The sequence below is a fragment of the Falco rusticolus genome, chromosome 5 (assembly GCF_015220075.1).
Source record: "Falco rusticolus isolate bFalRus1 chromosome 5, bFalRus1.pri, whole genome shotgun sequence".
Taxonomy (NCBI): domain Eukaryota; kingdom Metazoa; phylum Chordata; class Aves; order Falconiformes; family Falconidae; genus Falco; species Falco rusticolus.
Window position 1 is genome coordinate 48,848,232 of NC_051191.1, and position 17,799 is coordinate 48,866,030.

The 17,799-nt window shown below is 37.2% G+C and overlaps 1 long non-coding RNA gene across 1 annotated transcript; it reads right to left on the bottom strand.

Annotated features, from left to right (window-relative positions):
* Nucleotides 1-16,556: 16,556 nt before the first annotated feature.
* LOC119149022 lies at nucleotides 16,557-17,539 on the bottom strand. The gene is made up of 2 exons (XR_005104556.1): nucleotides 17,062-17,539; nucleotides 16,557-16,665 (listed from the first exon to the last, which is right to left on the bottom strand). It is a non-coding gene; the product is annotated as an uncharacterized LOC119149022 (long non-coding RNA).
* Nucleotides 17,540-17,799: the final 260 nt, after the last annotated feature.

The window sequence follows — 17,799 nt, forward strand, 5'->3', positions numbered from 1 at the left end:
TGTTTCATAGCATACTATTGTTCTTTCATTTAGTAAACATTCTTCATGTACATCCTTACTTTTGGGGAATTCTAACTTATATTTCATACCCGTTCTGAAATACTTGAGAAACATGTATCAAAGATAACATAATTCTGACACTTTTACCCTTAAGCTACAGTGTCTAAGGCTACTTTAAAAAAGAAAAATCAATTCCTTGTCTGACTAGAAGATTAGAACAGGCTTATGAAATGACATCTGCTTGACAGAGACGATGCCAATACATCAGCTGTAGAACTCATTCTTTTCTGAAGCTGATGGATTGAAAATGTGTCTACCTAGCTTAAACCCTGTGTAAAAATAAGTGACTAGGTACAAATAGCCGCATGAGGGCTCAAGTTGTATTTCAATGCTGAAGTACTAAACAATAGTTCCAGCGTTGCCAGACATCCTCAATATATGCCTTAGAGAATATATATACCTTTACTTCAGACAATGAACCATGGTTTATGTCAATTACTTTGGAAATAACTTTCTAGTTTGATTTAAGCTCACATGTACACCAATGAAATTTGAACAAGAATCTGGATGATGCCATGTGTTAAAAAGTCATTGCATTTGTGAGATGTCTAGAAGATTGATTGTGTTTTATTTTGATACTCCTTCATTTGTGCTTTTAGAATGGAGCTTGTTAACTATCATATATCAACGATCATGGATATTTTTGTTGTTTTTAGTAGAGCTCAGACTGAAAAAATCTACAAAAACCACAAAAATGGTTTTGTGACATAATCAGTAGCCTATACTCACAGACCTACACAGTAGAAGTACTATGCTTGACACTGCCAACACAGCGTTTCAGTCTTCAAACTTATATATACCTGTTCTTAGCTTCACTTGTTTGTCAAGTACTTCTGAGTTCACGTCTTGATTAAATTATATGAGAATTAAGTTAAATGCCATGAAAAAAAATTTTGCAGGATTGAGTCTGAATGGATCTAGATAATAAGTGTATGTCATATTCATTTTATTTTGCTGTTGTTGTGGAGATAAATTAACCTGAAGGGAAAAATTACGTATCATTAAAATACGTGCTGTACTTCATGTATGCAGCATACAACTGTCAAATATGCAGCTTTCATGGATTGTCATATATTCGCTCATATCAACTACCTATTAGCACGAGTGCTGATCCACACCCTAAGCAATAGATTTGAATTGATGCCAGCATTCACAAGCTAATAGATAGAAACTAAACAAGTAGGATGTACATAAAAATAAGGTCTCAAGCACATTCATAACAAATGCACAGGATCTTACAAATATGAACATTTAAACAGGACATTTTGAAGACCATTCTGCCTTTTTATGAGTAAGAAACAAAAATCTGCGGGGTTTTCTCCTTCATTTTTTAAAAATTTTTATTTTATAGTGAATTCATAGAGTTTAATAACAAGAGAAGTAGTAATTCTTGTTACATAGAGAATTCTCACTAGCATGTGAGGTGGGTGGGGCTGCATGTTGCAAAATCCTCTGTGTATTTCTGATGTTCTGGCTTTATCAGGTCTTTCCTGACAACAGGATTACATGGTGATTTTATGATCTTAAGAGAAGTCTGGTAAGAATAATGTGATTTTCACTGTGTTGATGTAAAAATGGAAAGCCAAGTTTGCAGGAAGCACTTTTTAAGACACTAAATCATGTCTTCTGTTTTTCCTTTCTCAGAAGAAAAATTTTATTGTTGCCCTGGTTTGATACACAGAGAAGTTTTGAATATGTTCACTTAATCATGTGGAATAAATACCACAAAACATCAGTATTGTTTTCTGTTAGTGTGATATTTCTATTGTCAGTCTTAAGATTTTCCTTATCCATTGTTAAGGAACATTTCTGTCATTTTGAAATAACTGGTGGAGCAGGGAGAATCAGAGGAGAAGGAAGAGAAAATGTGTAAGTGCTTTCTATCATATTGTTTACACACATCTATATACACATCTAATTTATCTGTCTAAGATGCTGGCATAGTCATGATAAAGTGAATGGAGGGGGAATATCAACATACATAAAACAGGATGAGCATCTTGTTTGACTATATAAGGGGTTACGGACAAAATGCTTTCAGTTCAGGGGCCTCATTTGAGTACCTGAAGCTAGGCAGGGTCAGGCAGATGCTGCAGGTCTGACCTGCAATTAAGTAAGTAGAGAATCCTGTTAGATATAGTTGAGAGGCCCCTTAAATGCATTAAATTTAATTCACTGCTTTTTTTGAAGGCCTAATCAGAAATAGGAACACCAGGTTAAAAAAGAAAAAGATATTGGTGAATATATGTTTAATCCTGGTTATTTTAATAATCTTTTGCTACCTCTGGATAAGAGTGAGGAATCCAAATGGAATTTCACACTTACTTTCCTGCTTAAATATTCATGTTTGAGATTTATATATATGTATGGCTGTCCTTTCAACTCTCAAGTATATGTTGGTCAGTGAAGACAGACTGTAATTATCCAATTGTCAAAAATAGGTTTTGTTGGATCAGGCACATGCTCAATTGTCTATGTTGTTTTAAGACTTAAATATAGTTTACTGTTTTCCACACAGGAGCTGTAACTTGAGTGTTTCCAAATTAAGATCCCATTGAGAAAATAGACTTAATTTAAAAATAACAATGATGTCTCCACAGAGATTCCAATTCTGCAAGCACCCATCACATGTCCTTTACACAACAACAAAGCTAATTTGAGCAGTTTCTGAGTGGACGCCAGAAGTTTCAGTAGACTCAGATATTACTAGATAGTGTGACTTTTGGGGAAGAGCTTCTGCATATGTAAAGTTTCAGGAAGATACATTTGGGGAGACATTTGCCAAAAAGAGTTATTTCCATACAATCTCAACACAGCTTGACTCCTGTGATTTGAGACAACTTTGCCTTGCATACTCTTCTGCTTCTTTATTAAGCAGTGTTGTTACTGAGGCCATACAGGGACACAGTAACTAGAAATGTGATTAACAGACTTACCTGTGTCCATAAACTTCATGTCTGGCACAGATTAATCACAATTCACGTCTCCAATCTTAGAATGAAGACTATTTGATGTCATTCCATGTTACACCCTTGTATAAGCACTGTGAATCCTTGTTGGGCCAGTATAAAATAGAGACAGACATCCCACGTCTTGGTAGGGAGTGAAAGTACTCTATGAAAGAAGAAATGCTGAACATTGCTACAGCTCTTAAAGTAAAAAAAAAACAACCAAGTTTTGCAAGATGAGACCCATGGTAATACATGCAAGAAGGCATTTTTCCAAGTCATTCGTCTGTTTCATGGTGAGGGTCAACATTTGTCAATTTAGTGTTTTGACTGATTTGGAGTTTCTATTTCATTGTAACTAGATGTATCTAGTGCAGTTTCAAAACTGCAGTGAAATTAGGTTTTGTAGAAGGAGCTAGTGGAGGGGCCTTTAGATGAAAATTCAGTCCCAGTGGAAGTGGATATGGCATGGCAATGCCCATTTTATGAAATGTGGGGCAAATAATTCTGTCTAATACTAATCCAGGAAAAAAGCTAAATTCCAGCTCTTCTCACTTTTCTCTAGTAAAATCATGCCTAGCTCTACACAGCATTTGAGGCATATTTTGAAGACTTAAGTGGTGCCAGTCCCCCCGAGGAGTGAACAGCACTTGCAAATGTTGAACAAAAGCACTCCTTAAGGCTCTGAAGCAATGAATAGCTACTCATGCTTGCTCAACTCACATGGATAGTCAAAGGACTCCCACATGTCAGAAGGGAAGCAGGTGCACAAACCTCTGCAGGTCTGGGTTTAATTCAACTAGATGTAGCTTCTTTCTTTTTTTTTTTTTTTTTTCCCCTGCAATATAATGCCATTAAGTTCATTTTATCATTTTGTCTACTATTTCAGTGTTAATTTTGCCAGAATGCCATTCAGATATGCACTTCATATCTCATTGTTAGTAAATTGATACCTTTTCACCTGTATTTCTTATTTAATTGTATTGGCAACTGCTGCAAGAGAAAATAGATCTTAAAAGTAACACACTGGCTAAAGTGAAAAAAGCAACCAAAAGACATTGTGACAGCTTTCTCCCATTAATATATTGAAAAGTGGTAGCGCTGTTATGCCTTTAATGCATTCAGATGTTCACAGATATATAGCATCTCATTTCACACAGGTGCCTCCTTAGTCACTTTGTCAGTTTAGACAAAGTTTTGCCTATGGTTCTTCCTGCTTATTTATTAATACATTTGTGTTGATTTGTATCAGATTTGCCTCGCTGATAGCCCAAGCTGAAATCTACCTGCACATATATGAAGTAAATACATCAGAAAGTACCGTTTCCAAATTATTTAAGAAAATGCCACAAATAAAAAGGTCACCTGCATAAATCTTAAACTTTTTAATGAACTTTTATTTGTGCACAAAAATCCCTGCAAGGTCAAAGAGACCTTCTCTGCCCAGGTGTGGCAATATCACTGTAAAGGCTAAGCAATGACCAAAGCAATGTCCAGATGTGATGTCTGCATGTTTTGCCTAGTCCTAAAATTTAGGCATCTGCTTTTAGGTGGTTATCTAGTCCTCTTCAACAGTCAGTGTACAAGAACAGATAGATGGCATCATCCCATCTGAGACACTTATATATGGATGGACTGAAGTTTCCCATCCCTCTCCACTTATTATAGAGGGAGTATAATAACTGTGTTGATGATTTAGATGCAACGGATAACCAGCAATACATATCAAAGACAAACTTCTTATTCTTGTGTGCTTTTACCAAAGGATAGCAAAGTAAAAATATCTGTTACTGACTTCAAGAGTAACAATAATATTGTCGTGAACAAGCATACAAGCTAAGTATTTTCTATTCCCCCACAAATGTACACAAAATTACAGTAATGATATACAGGCACAGTGCTCTTTCATCATATCATCATCAGATACTCTGAGCATCTTGGCTTCCCAGATTTTGCAGATTTCCAAGGAACATTCTGTGCTAGTACTTCTTATAACTGATGAAAAGCTTGAGGCTTAAAAATCTATTAATATGACAGTTACTGGTCAGCTGATGTACCTTGCTTACTTAGGAAAAACAATTTCTGTATTCTTTTTCTTTTTAACTAACACATGAAGTCAATGGAATGATTATGACCTGCTGTTTCCACACTAAGACTTCAGGACCGTTGGGGAGCACTAAGCATGAATACTCTAATTAAAAGTCTTAGTCGATTTCTTGCAAATTGCATTTGCAAAATAAACATAGAGACCTGTTTTAAATATGGAAAAGTGCTGTGAACCCCCCCTTCCTCAGAAAGCACTTTCTGAGTTGCTGTTGCTATGGCATTCTTCACTTCATTCCCACAACTGCAGGAGATTCAACAAAATCCTTATGTGTATGAGCAGGTGCTTTGATTTTGGAATCGCTCATATGATTTAAATTAGACATCTGCTGAAAGGCCTTGTTGAACAAGACCTGCTGTCTCATTTTGCTTATCTTTTCAGTTTGCAGGAAGGTCTATATAATAAATGTTCCTTGCACAAATCGTTCACAGACTATCGTTTCTGTTTTATGGGCTGGATTTTTTTTTTACTAACCATGCTGTTCACAGAGTAAATAGCTCTATGTGAACCTTGTGGTAGGACAACGTGATGGCTCAGAATGTATTTCAGAAATTGAGAATTGCTTTATTCATATGAATTTATTATAGAAAATCATAGTATCACAGCAACTAAGGCAGTGATTTTGAAAGACAAAGTATTCAATAGTGGTAGCAGTTTAAAATGCATTTGCTTTTAAAAAATATTTTTTTTAAGATATTTTATTTTTGTTTCAGGTTTCTGTGTATTTGTTCAGAGTATGGTAATACAAACAGTTGTGCAGGCTAAGCTAGGGCTGAGGAATGGGAAGGAGAAACAAAGGGCAGAGGCAGATAAGCAGAGCAGGAAGGCATCATGGTGATATCGCTGCAGGTAATTTTGTGAAGTCACAAACTAATGCTAAAGAAAACCTAGAAATGTTACTTACTCTATTCCTTTCTTCAAGATAAGATCATGATTGACAGATATTTTTCTAACTTGTTTTTAAAGAATTGAAATGGTAGAGATTTCAAGACTGGTCTAAGCAATTTGTTCCTATGATTATCTTTCTCTGCATGTAAATTTAAAGAAAAATTAATATATATAAAATGCTAGTACTAGTATTGTTACCACTGTTAATAGCAATCATGTTCCCTTTACTTGTATGACTGCAGGAGTTCTGATTTTTAAAATAAGCCTGAGCATTGGAATAGGGAACATTGCTAATTTTTGATACATAATTATATATAAACAATAGCAATCCATTCCAACTATATAAATACTTGCCTTACAAAACACATATATAGTAATTAGTGAACGCTCATTAATAATCTATATATTTTCTGGATATTTTTCTTTTATTTGCTATAAATAGCCCAAATTATATAATTTAGCTGAAGCTTCCTAAAAAGTAATTTGGGCTTTAGAATAACGTCATGCGACTGAAGACAAGCCATTTGCATCTTGCCTGTAAAGCATATATGTGTACTCTTACTGCACTGGAGACTGATTACTTTCAACTCCAGTGTCTGTTCCCTCTTACAGTTCTTCAGTAGCTATTTCTTAATCTCCTCACTGATATTGGCTACAGCTACTATGGCATTACTAGGAGCTTTCATCCCTCTTTGTCTTTCTTTGTGCAAAGAGAAGCCACATAACTGGAGGAAATGCCCAACCACTTAATTGTGGCATCATGTGATAAACTACAAAACTAGAGGAGACATTATGCCATGTCTCATTGCTGAGGACAGTAGTTAAGCTTACACCAAGAAAACTTTTATCCGGTAATGTTACTGGTGGATTTTGCCTAAAGATTCTGAAAAAAGTTATTTTCAGTCAGGGGTTTGGTATTCCCAGTGTGCAAATTCAGACCTACCAGTGCACATATCATCCCTGCCAGCACTGAGGAAATAAGGACTGTCTATATTAACATATCTTTTAAAGAATCACTAAAATCTCTGAAGCTCCCAGAAGCCTGGGAGAACTCAGTGGCAGTGTGTTTTACTAGTTGGCAATTGCTTTTGATGACTGGCTACCTGCCAGCTTGTTGTTCAAACAGTAATTAACAGGACTGTTCTGTAGCTCACAAACTTAGGATATCCAGGGACTGCTGACACTCTACAGAATGAGTGCAGAAGCAAAGCCAGTTTTCCAAACAAACACCTTAAATCTCCCAGCTGCCTGGTGCCTGTCAGTCTGAAGAACTGGCCATGACAGAAGTCACTTTTGTGTAAATAAGTGTATGTGAAACTTGGTAAACATTAGTTTTCTGAACTTAGATCCAGGTAAGTCACGAGAGTACATCTGAAATATGTAAGTTTTAGCTCAATTTTAAAGATATTTGTGGCATTATCATGATCAGATTGGGATTCACAGGATTAAAAAAAGGCTATTTGGAGGAATATGATATATGACTTCCCAACTATTATTTTGTGACACAGCTAGGAAGGCAAATGGTGAAGAGAACCTATAAAAATAATTATTCTTTTTGCACATAGATTTCATTTACAGGTTTCATTGAACCATCATCTGCTTTCTACTTCACCTTTGTAATTCTATATATTCTTTTCTTCCTAATATATCTTCTTTTGCACTGTGCTTGACAGGCTAAAAGGCAAAAGGTCTCTTTTGCTATAGGTGGCAGCAGTAGCTTATTATAAATGTTGCTGGGCTTCACTCTCAAAGGAAATAGATATAAGGATACCTGGGCAGCGTATGGTTTCTGTGTAAAGTAATTGTATTTAAAATGTAGATATGCAAAATAAAACCTACTTTTTTTTTTCTTTTTTTTTTTTCCTGTGGAAGATAATTGCATTATTTCCCTTATATACATTTTCTAATGCCTAGGTAGGGATGATTAGACTGAAACCATAGCTGAAGTCTTGGGTGGATTAATTATTTTTTTAAAAAGCCAATTCATATAAAATCCACTGAAAATTAGAGCACATTTGTGGGCTTGTGGAAGTATTTGCTTTTCTAATGAGAAACTTTCCTAACTCAATTTTTGAAACATCAGTTTCTAAAATACTGAAATTCTGCTGTGCTGATACAGGTGCTCTTTAAGGAAGGGGTTGCTGTGTTTTATTCTGGAATTCAATGGTATGCTAGCACTGCAGTTCTTCAGGTCAGTACTCCAAACAAATTCTACTGAAGAAATACAATCTCTGGTCTGTTTTCTTTTTTCAATTCAAACTTTGTTACAACAACATAATGTTTCCTCTGTGTCCTCACCTAGTCACCTGTGAGAGGATTTTCATTTCATTGGAAGATACTTTCATATAATAGAGAAATTAGCTTTTTGACTGTCATCATGCTATATCACCCACATTCTTACATTCCTCCTTAGGCATTTCAGGTAAGAAGTATAACAGAATCTTTAACTTTTAATAAATACAGGACAACCTGTAATATATGCTGTACTACACCAGTGGCTACTGGTTTTTGAACATTCAGTGGGAAACAATTCCTCATAATAGCTTTGATGATGCTTTACAAGACCAGATTGCTAAAAGTATGACTATTAAAGCCAACCAGAAAAAATTTTAGAATTATGCCTTTCCTAAGTCACTGCCTGATAGGAAAAAAAAAAAATTAGTTACCAGACATTGGCTTCCATCATAGAGTATGATTTATAGGGTTGTTAATTTCTATATCTTTTCTGCATCAAACCACATTTTTTCTGCAAAACAAAGACATTAATAAATTTTCACTGCTATTCTTTCATATGTAGCTGTACCTGAAATAGATGCCATACCATACACTAGCAAAACTATACCAATGACATACTAAGGCATTGTTATCACAAAATTTCCTATAAAGCTGTACAGAAGACTGTACAGCTAAAAGCAAGTTTTCAAAACTAAATGCCAGTTGTTAGCATTCTATGTTCTTGTTTAGGATTTCAAACTGCTAAGCTCCAAAAACCCCAATTAACCTCAATTAAAGTCACAGGTAAGGTCTATTGTTCCCTAAAGGAACAAGACCTTTTTCAGGAGGGTCCCTGCCATTTCAGATATTTGTAACATTGTTTTTATGGCTGACATAGCTCAGTTATGGTCCTATGTAATTGCTAAATATGATGATAAAAGGTGGATGAAAGCAGCAGATTAAATTAAAATGTTCCCTTTTTTTCCTCTTCCTTCTTTCATTGTACTGTTTCATACACTAATGATATAAAAAACAAACAAACAAAAAAAAACCCCAAAAAACAAACCAACCAACCAAACAAAAAAACCCAAAAAACAAGCTGAAACTTTAGGAGTTCATTTGAAAACTCACCCAAAGTTCTGCAACTTTTATGCAAAACTGTGGCCAATTTTAATTTCAAAGAGGACAGGCTTTTTTTTCCTGTATGTATGTGGTGCATGCAAATTTTGCTATTAAAATCTGAAATGGAGAAATTCTTTAAATACATTCTGGTTTACTGTAGTCCTTGCCAAAATTCTCCCTTGCAGCTTTGTACCAGGCTGCTGCTGAATAAATCTTTGTCTTACTTTCCTTCAAAGGATCTATGCAGTATCAGCTACACCCACTTTCCTAAGCCCCTTAACTCTGCCCACTACTGTGACAGTTCTTTTAGTCACTGTCTCCCTCCCAAGTTTGAAGCAGCTTTTATCCTCCAGAAAGTTTAGACATTCCTTTCTCTTTTCATCTATATTACTCCTAAAAATCCATCTTCAATCCCCTCTGGTCAGTAACTACTTGAAAAAAACAGGAGTTAAATTTAGAATATTATCATTGTGATTATTAGCTAGGGCTTTACTTAGGGAAGCAGGATGTTGGGAGGAGATGAAATAGAGCACTGCCAAAAAATAGTTAATTAAAAGTGGACTGAAAACTGCATAGGGCTAACGTGCAATTGCATTTTAGGTCACGAGTGAAAATATGCTGAATCTCATTCTAGCATCTCATTCTCAAACAGGTATTTTTTTAAGTCTCAGTGCTTTTTCCAGGAGTTCTGTAAAACATGTTCTGTTGACAAGTGGGTAAAATGTAGTGCTGGAGAATTGACAGCAAATTAGTTCTTCATGCCTTTCTATATTTGTGTTGAGGTTACAAGCACTTTGAAGCAACGTAACTAATATCTCATGTTTCTCAGTAAACTACTGTTCAGATTTAGAGTACTGTAAAAATCATAATTCTATGGAGATCCCCTTAAAGTATTCTTCAGAGAAGCACTGCTTGGGCTTTATTTGGACAAGCCATACCAAAACCAGATGTAACCAACTTCCTTCTCTTCTCCACCTCAGCCAACAACCACCTTTTCTTTCTCTTCTCCAGCTCATCATATGGCTGGAGTTCACCCACTCTGTGATCAAAACATGTGTCCATACCACCTCATACATATTCCTAGGTGACTCAGAGAGACAGGTCCCTGCCTCCCGTAGGGAACCTTGTACCCTAGTAGCAACTACTAAGGCTGGAAAATGACCCTGTGTTGCTACTCTTGCTTACATGTCAAAGAAGGAGGAACACTCTTTAATCCTCTTGCAATCTGGGAGCCATCTGAAACCTGCTGAGTGCCCTGTATAATGTTACTTTCCCCATATTCTGAAATAATCATTCTTGTCCCACTAAATTTCTGAGATTTCAGTGAGAAGCCCTATTGGCAGCCAAGGTAATAGTAAAATTCTTATTCTCTTCAATGGATCCAGTAAATGATTCTGTATGAAGAAATCCCTGGAAAATCAATGGTTTGTTCAGTAGGGAGAAATGAACTTTCCTTGGCTGACGATCACTGTATAGGTAACTATTCCCTTAAAAGACTTGGGCTGCAATACAACAACATTGGAGAATTTCAGTTAGGATCAGTAGTTAATTAAAGTGTGATAGCAGCCTGAATTGGAATGCTTCTATCTTGGTCCCTTCCAAGGTTTTTCTTATGTTTGTTAACTTTCTGATGTTATGTTAGATACTTGTCATTGTGATACTTCGACTCACGGTTTCATTAACCATCACCTACAAACAGTAATCTTGACTACTGTAGAGGTTTTTTCTGATCACTTTCACAATGCATGGAGAGCAAGCAAGTTTTTTGTATTTTTCTAATGCAATATAAAGTGTGATACTGTGTACTGAATTAAGCTTTCAGTATAACCTTGACATTTCTCTTCCTGACCTTGCTCTGTTAGTTATCTGTCCTCCAAGGTTTAACACCTTTCCCAGGGTACTCCACATGGGAGTGGGGTATGGATGAATAATAGGCTAGCATGTTTATTTCATATGGATAAATCAGAATCAGATGGATGAACTGCTGAGATTCATGCATTTTTTAATAGGTCTGCAAAGGCTATACAGAGAATGTGGTAAAGAAGGAGCCAATCAAGATTAAGTAATTATACATTTTGATCAGCAGTTGAGATTGATCAGATTCATCTGAAAAACTGACATGAAAAGAAGATTTCACTAGCCACTTCAGAGAGAGTAGAATGTCAGTGATGACAAGGGGCATAAAGGAAGAGTGACACACAGCTAAGGAGGGTAACCCTGTACAGCTCAGAAGGCCTCTTGACAAAGTGATGAAAATGAAGAAGAGGAAGGTGTGTAGTTTTCCTGCTCTGTATTTTTGTTCTGGCTGTAATTGTGAAAACAGTAGTAGAAATTGTTGAGACCCTTGGCTTTCACAAGCTTCAATTACTTTGTATCCCTGGAGAGGTATATTGTAAATCATAGTAATCACATGCCTGGACTTCTGGAAAATGAATGTCCTCAGGGTATAAGTCTGGAAGTGAGGCATTAAGTCTTAGGGCCTTGGCAATCAGATTAGAAATTCCTACTTCTCAAGACTGATGTGAAACAGACAACCTTCAAGACACCATATTTAAAGACCGAATACAAACTCAGTGGCTGGACTTCACAGAGACTCAAAAAGCTTAAGAATCCATATGTGCAGTGGGAGAGGGAGCCAAACAGCAGCCTCCTGAATGATCATAAAGGCTGCTCAATGAAGGCTTGGACAATACAATTAAGTCAGATACCTTTAAAGCAAAGCAGAACAACAGGAACATGATTTTAAAGTGAAAAGCAGCAGCTTAGCCCAAGATGAAATAGGAAAGCTCTTTATCTTTGAGCAGACACCAAAGACTCCTGTTTCATTTTTGGGTTGTCTTAATTTTCTTTAAGGTAAAACCAGCCTTATTACTCCATTTCAGATGCAGATATTTTAGAAGTAATTGCCTCATGTAATCTCTTCCTGGTGTGTTTTTGCTCCCCTCCTTCCCTGTCTGCAGAGCCATAGAGTACACTTTGTTCAACTCATTATGTAACATAAAGAAACAAAACCACATATTTATTTTTCTGATCACCAATTAATAAAAATGTATACTTTCAGTACCACATAATACCTTCTTTTATGACATTAGATTTTTCCTTCTGTGTACCTGTCATTTATCAGGGTCAGTTCCAGTGATAACATAATGTGATGGAAAGCAGCAAGCTGAAAGATCATAAATAAGTGTAGACAGTAAAAAAAATGTTTATAGTAAGGTACTGGTTGCATGACATTTGTAATTGGTTATATTTCTCCCTCATGTCAGTGTGACATGTCTTGGTTGAATGGTAATGTGCAGGGACCACGGGGGCTATGGGCTTCTGGGGCTGGGGTGCCAGGGGATGCTGGGCAGGGTCAGTCAGGTCTGTTTGTGCCCTCCGGGCCCTTGAAGGCAAGCCAGATCAGACTATAGATCCAGCTAAAATTTAAATTGGCCAGAGAAAGAAAAAATCAAAGCAAGCAGTACTTTATAAGTGATTATGTTCCCATTTGGTCCTTTTGTTTATACAAATACATTTGTATAGTATAGTGTAAAAGAGTTTATTGAAAATTTGTCTTCTGAATTATTGCTGCTGCTGTAGCCTATACATATATATACTGCATACAAATATACAGTTGAAACATATTTGAGCACTTAGAGCCTACAAGGAATGTGTACTTTTGGGTCCTAAGAAAGATAAATAAATAGAGTAAAAGTTATCATATATAGAGGCTAAACTTCAAAAGCCCAAGAAATTCAAGTAAGTACCTAACAGTCTGATTCTTTGTGCATAAAGAAATAAAAATAAACATAAAAAATAACTTTGTCAAACAGATTCTTCTGGATGTCTTCCAGGAAGAGACTTTCTCCTGTGTTTCAGTGTTTCATGGTCCATTCTGCTTAGAAATTTCAGTGACAGAGTAATTTCCATTGCATGTCTGCCTGTGGCTCTTTCCTAAAAGCAGACAGCACTGCGAAGGCACCTAAATGACAAAGACATAAAAACTCAAAGCACACAAGTTTCTCTAACCTCTGGAAAGGTTTCGGGTTACTCCTACGTTAACTGTAACCTGGCTTTTCCTAGCCCAGATGACAATTCCTTTAAAAGCTTTCAATGTGAAATAAAGAATCAGCAGGCCATTTTCATTTAGGATGGGGAATTTTCAAGGCAAATATCAGAGCTATTTGTACAAGCTAAGCAAATATTAGAATGTATAAGAAGAAACAAACCCAAGGGAATCAAAGTTAATGTCAGGAACCATTACAAATCTGGAGGGAGTAATGAGGGAGAATCTACAAAAGCTAGCTAAAGCTAAAAATCCTTTGAAAGTACTTTTGTTGGATCCTAATTAGCTTAGGGTCTTTCAGAAACACTCAGGAAACTGTCATCAAGCTGTCATAAAGAAGAACAGAAAGTTAAGAATGTCATTAGAATGGTTTTAAAAAAAATGCAAAGTGCTAGCTTAAGGTGTAACTTACTAATAGAGTGCCTGTGACCCAGACATCACCAAAATCTCCATTTTTACTAAGCCACTAAGAGCTGCGCTTCAGAGTTGTGTTAATCTTGAAGGAGCAGGTGACAGCTGCAGATGCATAAGAAAGGCACTGAGTATTTAAAGCTTTTATGCCATTCTTGTTATTGTCTTTCTGGAATAATTATACCTTACATTCCTCTCAACATTCACAGGCTGGGCTGTGGATCAGCCATGGAAGGGACCGTAACCACAGAACCCTTTTGTGATTTGACCAGGCCTATTTCAAGCCTTCAGGAGGTGGTCACCAGTGTCCCCTTTGAAATGATGATTTGAGGGGCCAGAGACTGCACTTAAGATAGCTCTGTATTTTATGCTGTAGGTTTATATTCAGGATTTTGTAAATGCTGAGTAGGCGTCTGTATTTGCATTTGCTCGTGAGTCATACAGACAGGGCAGCATGCACGCTCAATGCAGGCATGCCAGTAGACCCCATGGTCACAGCAAACATCCCATTGCTTGCTCTCAGTATGGAAAGATTTTGCATTTCAACTGGAAAACTGTATTTGGTCCCTCACTCCAGCAGTCAAAGTGGCAGAGTTTGGGATTTATGCTGCAGTTGAGGGAACTGGGCTGAGACTTAGAAAACAGTGTCACAGCCCTTGCAGAGCTATTCTTGGACAGAATCCTCAGAAGAAGCCCAGACTGCCCAGAGGGAAGGCATCATCGCAACCTGTCTTGGAGAAAAAGTGTCACTTTGTATCATCCTTACAGAGCCTGGACTGAATTGAACTGCTTTTTGCATTAAGACAGAGTAGGAGCAGCATGTACCTCTGTACTTACCTGGATTTATCTCCTTCTGTAGGACAACTCAGATTCTGGGCTTGTAGGCATCCCTTCCCTCTGTGTTTTGGTGGGTGAGTTTACATACTACCTGTATCCTGACCCAGCTTCAATAAAGGAAAAGAGATCTTAAGTTGATTTTAAGGGTGGACTTACATGTGGCCACCTCTGAGTAGACAAAAGCAGCATTTATGGCTTTAGTAAACTATGCATGGTGGCAACCAACCATAGATATATTTTCTGGTCCTGGAAAACCAACCTGACTGTCACTGCAGCTGAGGGAGCAGGCAGCATGTGCTCTGGCAACAGCTATGGAGAGGGCAGAGGAGCCCCTCTCAGTAGTAGAAATCATTGTCTTAACTGCTGTACCCCCAGATCTGCAGACTCTGATTGCTAACATGTTTATTACCTCCATTCTCTTCTGCTTTGTGGGTACAGAGAGCCCACCTTTTCCCAGATGGCAACGTTTAGCTCTGCATACTCTTTTGAGAAGCCTTGAACTACCTCTGAATTCATTACTTTAGCTATATAAATGATTGTCCTAAGACATTATCTTGGCATACTTTGAGAACAACAAAAATAAGCCATTCCAGAGCTTCTATTCAGAGCCCCATCCTGGGATCCTGGGGATATTCTGTGTACTATCCTATCCCAGTGTCATAGAATCAGAGGGTAATCTAGGTTGAAAAGGACCTGCAGAAGTCATCTAGTTGGACCCTCAGCTCAAAGCAGGATTTGCACTGAAGTTAGGTCTAGTTGCTGTAGGCCTTGTCCAGTAGAATTCTGAGTATCTCCAAGATGGTGTCTAACCCAGGTGGAAGGAAAGTGCTACTCTCTGTCCTGTGTTTAGAGGGATCCCAGAAAACTGCCTAAGACGGTATGCTAACTTTCAAACAGATGAAAGGATATATAAAAAAAAAAAATCCATTCCAGATTTCAAACGGTTGTCTTGTAACCTCTTTTCTGGCTGAGGCAGTACCCCTGAAGAGTAAAGAATGAAAATGTGAGGTGGAAAAGCTAAGCTTAGGATGCCCATCAGCAGTTAGCATTTTGCTTTAGTTCCGCCTCATTTGTGAAAGGCAAGATTTCAGCCACACTTAGCATTTCCCAGTGCTTTACTCTGGGTGGCTTCCCTTTCAGTGTGTGAGATTTTTGGACTGCCAGGTTCAAGAATCTACCTCTCCTGATTCTCTTTACGTAAAGGGTCCTGGACACTTAATGCAGGGATCAGGATTCTGCTCAGAGGCATCACAGCACTAATCTACAGAGATGCTGACATCTTATTATGTCTAACCCTTGGCTATGAAAGATTACAGTTTTCAGTTCTTAACTATTTGAAATTATACCTAAGTTTTATTAGGACCTCAAACAGCTTTACATTGCTACAATTGTTCTATTATTTCAGAGATTTTTAAAGGAAGTTTTAATGCTATGAAAATGTATTTTATTCCCTATTGATGAATGGTTCGCATCTCTACGAAAGCTAGTAAGCATTAGATTGATTATTTTCCACTAATCTATTCCTTTAACTTTAAAGTAATTAGCCAAGTTGGGTGGCAGAACGGAACGTTTCCTACAAGAGTCAGTAAATGGACTCTGTGTAAGTGCAAAAGCTGATTACTTTGATATAAAGAGGGCCATTATTCTTCGCACCTCTGGAAAGCTGCCTAACTTGAAAGCCTTATAATCTGATTTTCATAAATCCTATTTAACACATTATTATTATTTTCTTTTTAACAGGCAGCTCCTGAAGCTATATCACTCTTCTCTGATGTTACCCCTTCTTTTTATAACAGAATCCCACAGCCCTGCTTATGCATAATTGGTGTAATAGTCACCAAAATGCTATATTAAATCTAATATTTTAACATTCATTTTTATTCAAGAACAATTAAAATCAGATGGCATACAGTTTACATTTTTACAATCATAGTGACTCATATTTGTGTCAGTTCCTTGCTCCAGAGAAAATCCAGTTCTTCTCTTCCAACAACTTATGTCTCAGTAAGATTTCAGTAGGTTTAATCTTTAACCTGAAGGGAAGTATGATGAAAAAGAGAGAGAGAAACTGATTAACAGTTAATTTTGGCAAGGTTCAGTGAACTGTGTTGTAACCAAGACACAAAGGACAGGCAAGGCAGAAAAAACATGTATTTAAAATAGAGATTTATATGAAAATCAAAAGGAGCAATTTTTCCCAACTGAATACATTCTATCTGATCATAAATCCATCCTGAAAAACATTTTTCAGTGGATAACCCCCAGAACTGCTTTATCCAGCTCCATTTTTAATGTAATAAGTAAATGCATTTCCCCATCTTAAATTTGGTACTATTTTACAGTCTAATGAAAATGAATGCTAGCAAGTCCCCCTTTATACTCAGTATCAAAGTCCTTTGCTTTTTAAAAGAGTTCTGTATAGGACTCACAGGGTCTTCTAGTCCAGCATCTGCTCCGGTTTGCCATTGTCACAGGCTTCCTATAATTCCCCACACAGATGTGGCAAACTTCACCTTGAAAAGAGTAGACTCTCTGGAGCAGAGATACTTCTCTGTTTGAAGGTTATTGGAAAACTTCTCTCATCTTTAGCTTCATTTTCCTTTACAAATCTGCTTATTGGAATTTGTTGTGCCAATACTGTTCTTGAGGCATGTTAATTTTCTCTCCCTGGTGTTTACCTTGCTGCAGTACTTTTGTCAAAGTAAGCAAGCATTGCTTTCCCAGGCATGTGGCTGTGAATCTCTTTCATTTGCTTGGCTAACTAAGCAGCCGCTCACGCGGCACTTTGTCAAACCTAACATGATCTATCAGGGACTTACTGGCAGCAGACTGTCTTAGCCTGGGCACTCTGTTAGACACTGTCCACTGCACAGAGAGGGAGACAGACACAGAGGCAGAGGGAGAGACTTCAGCTACCAGATTTGGAGAGTAAGCAGAAGACCTCTGCCTGTGGATAACTGGCTAGCTGAAAAGGGTCACATAGACATAGTCCAGCTGGCTGGACAAAAATGCACATCGCTCTCAGCTTATCTGAAGTAAAGCAAAATACACTGTCTTTGGCTGTCCTTGTTACACAGTAAGAGGAAGATTTCGGTGGGAAAAGAATGTTGCAGGTGGGAACAGAAAACTACAGAAGAGAAACTAGGGGCGGGCTTGGTATTTAGGCA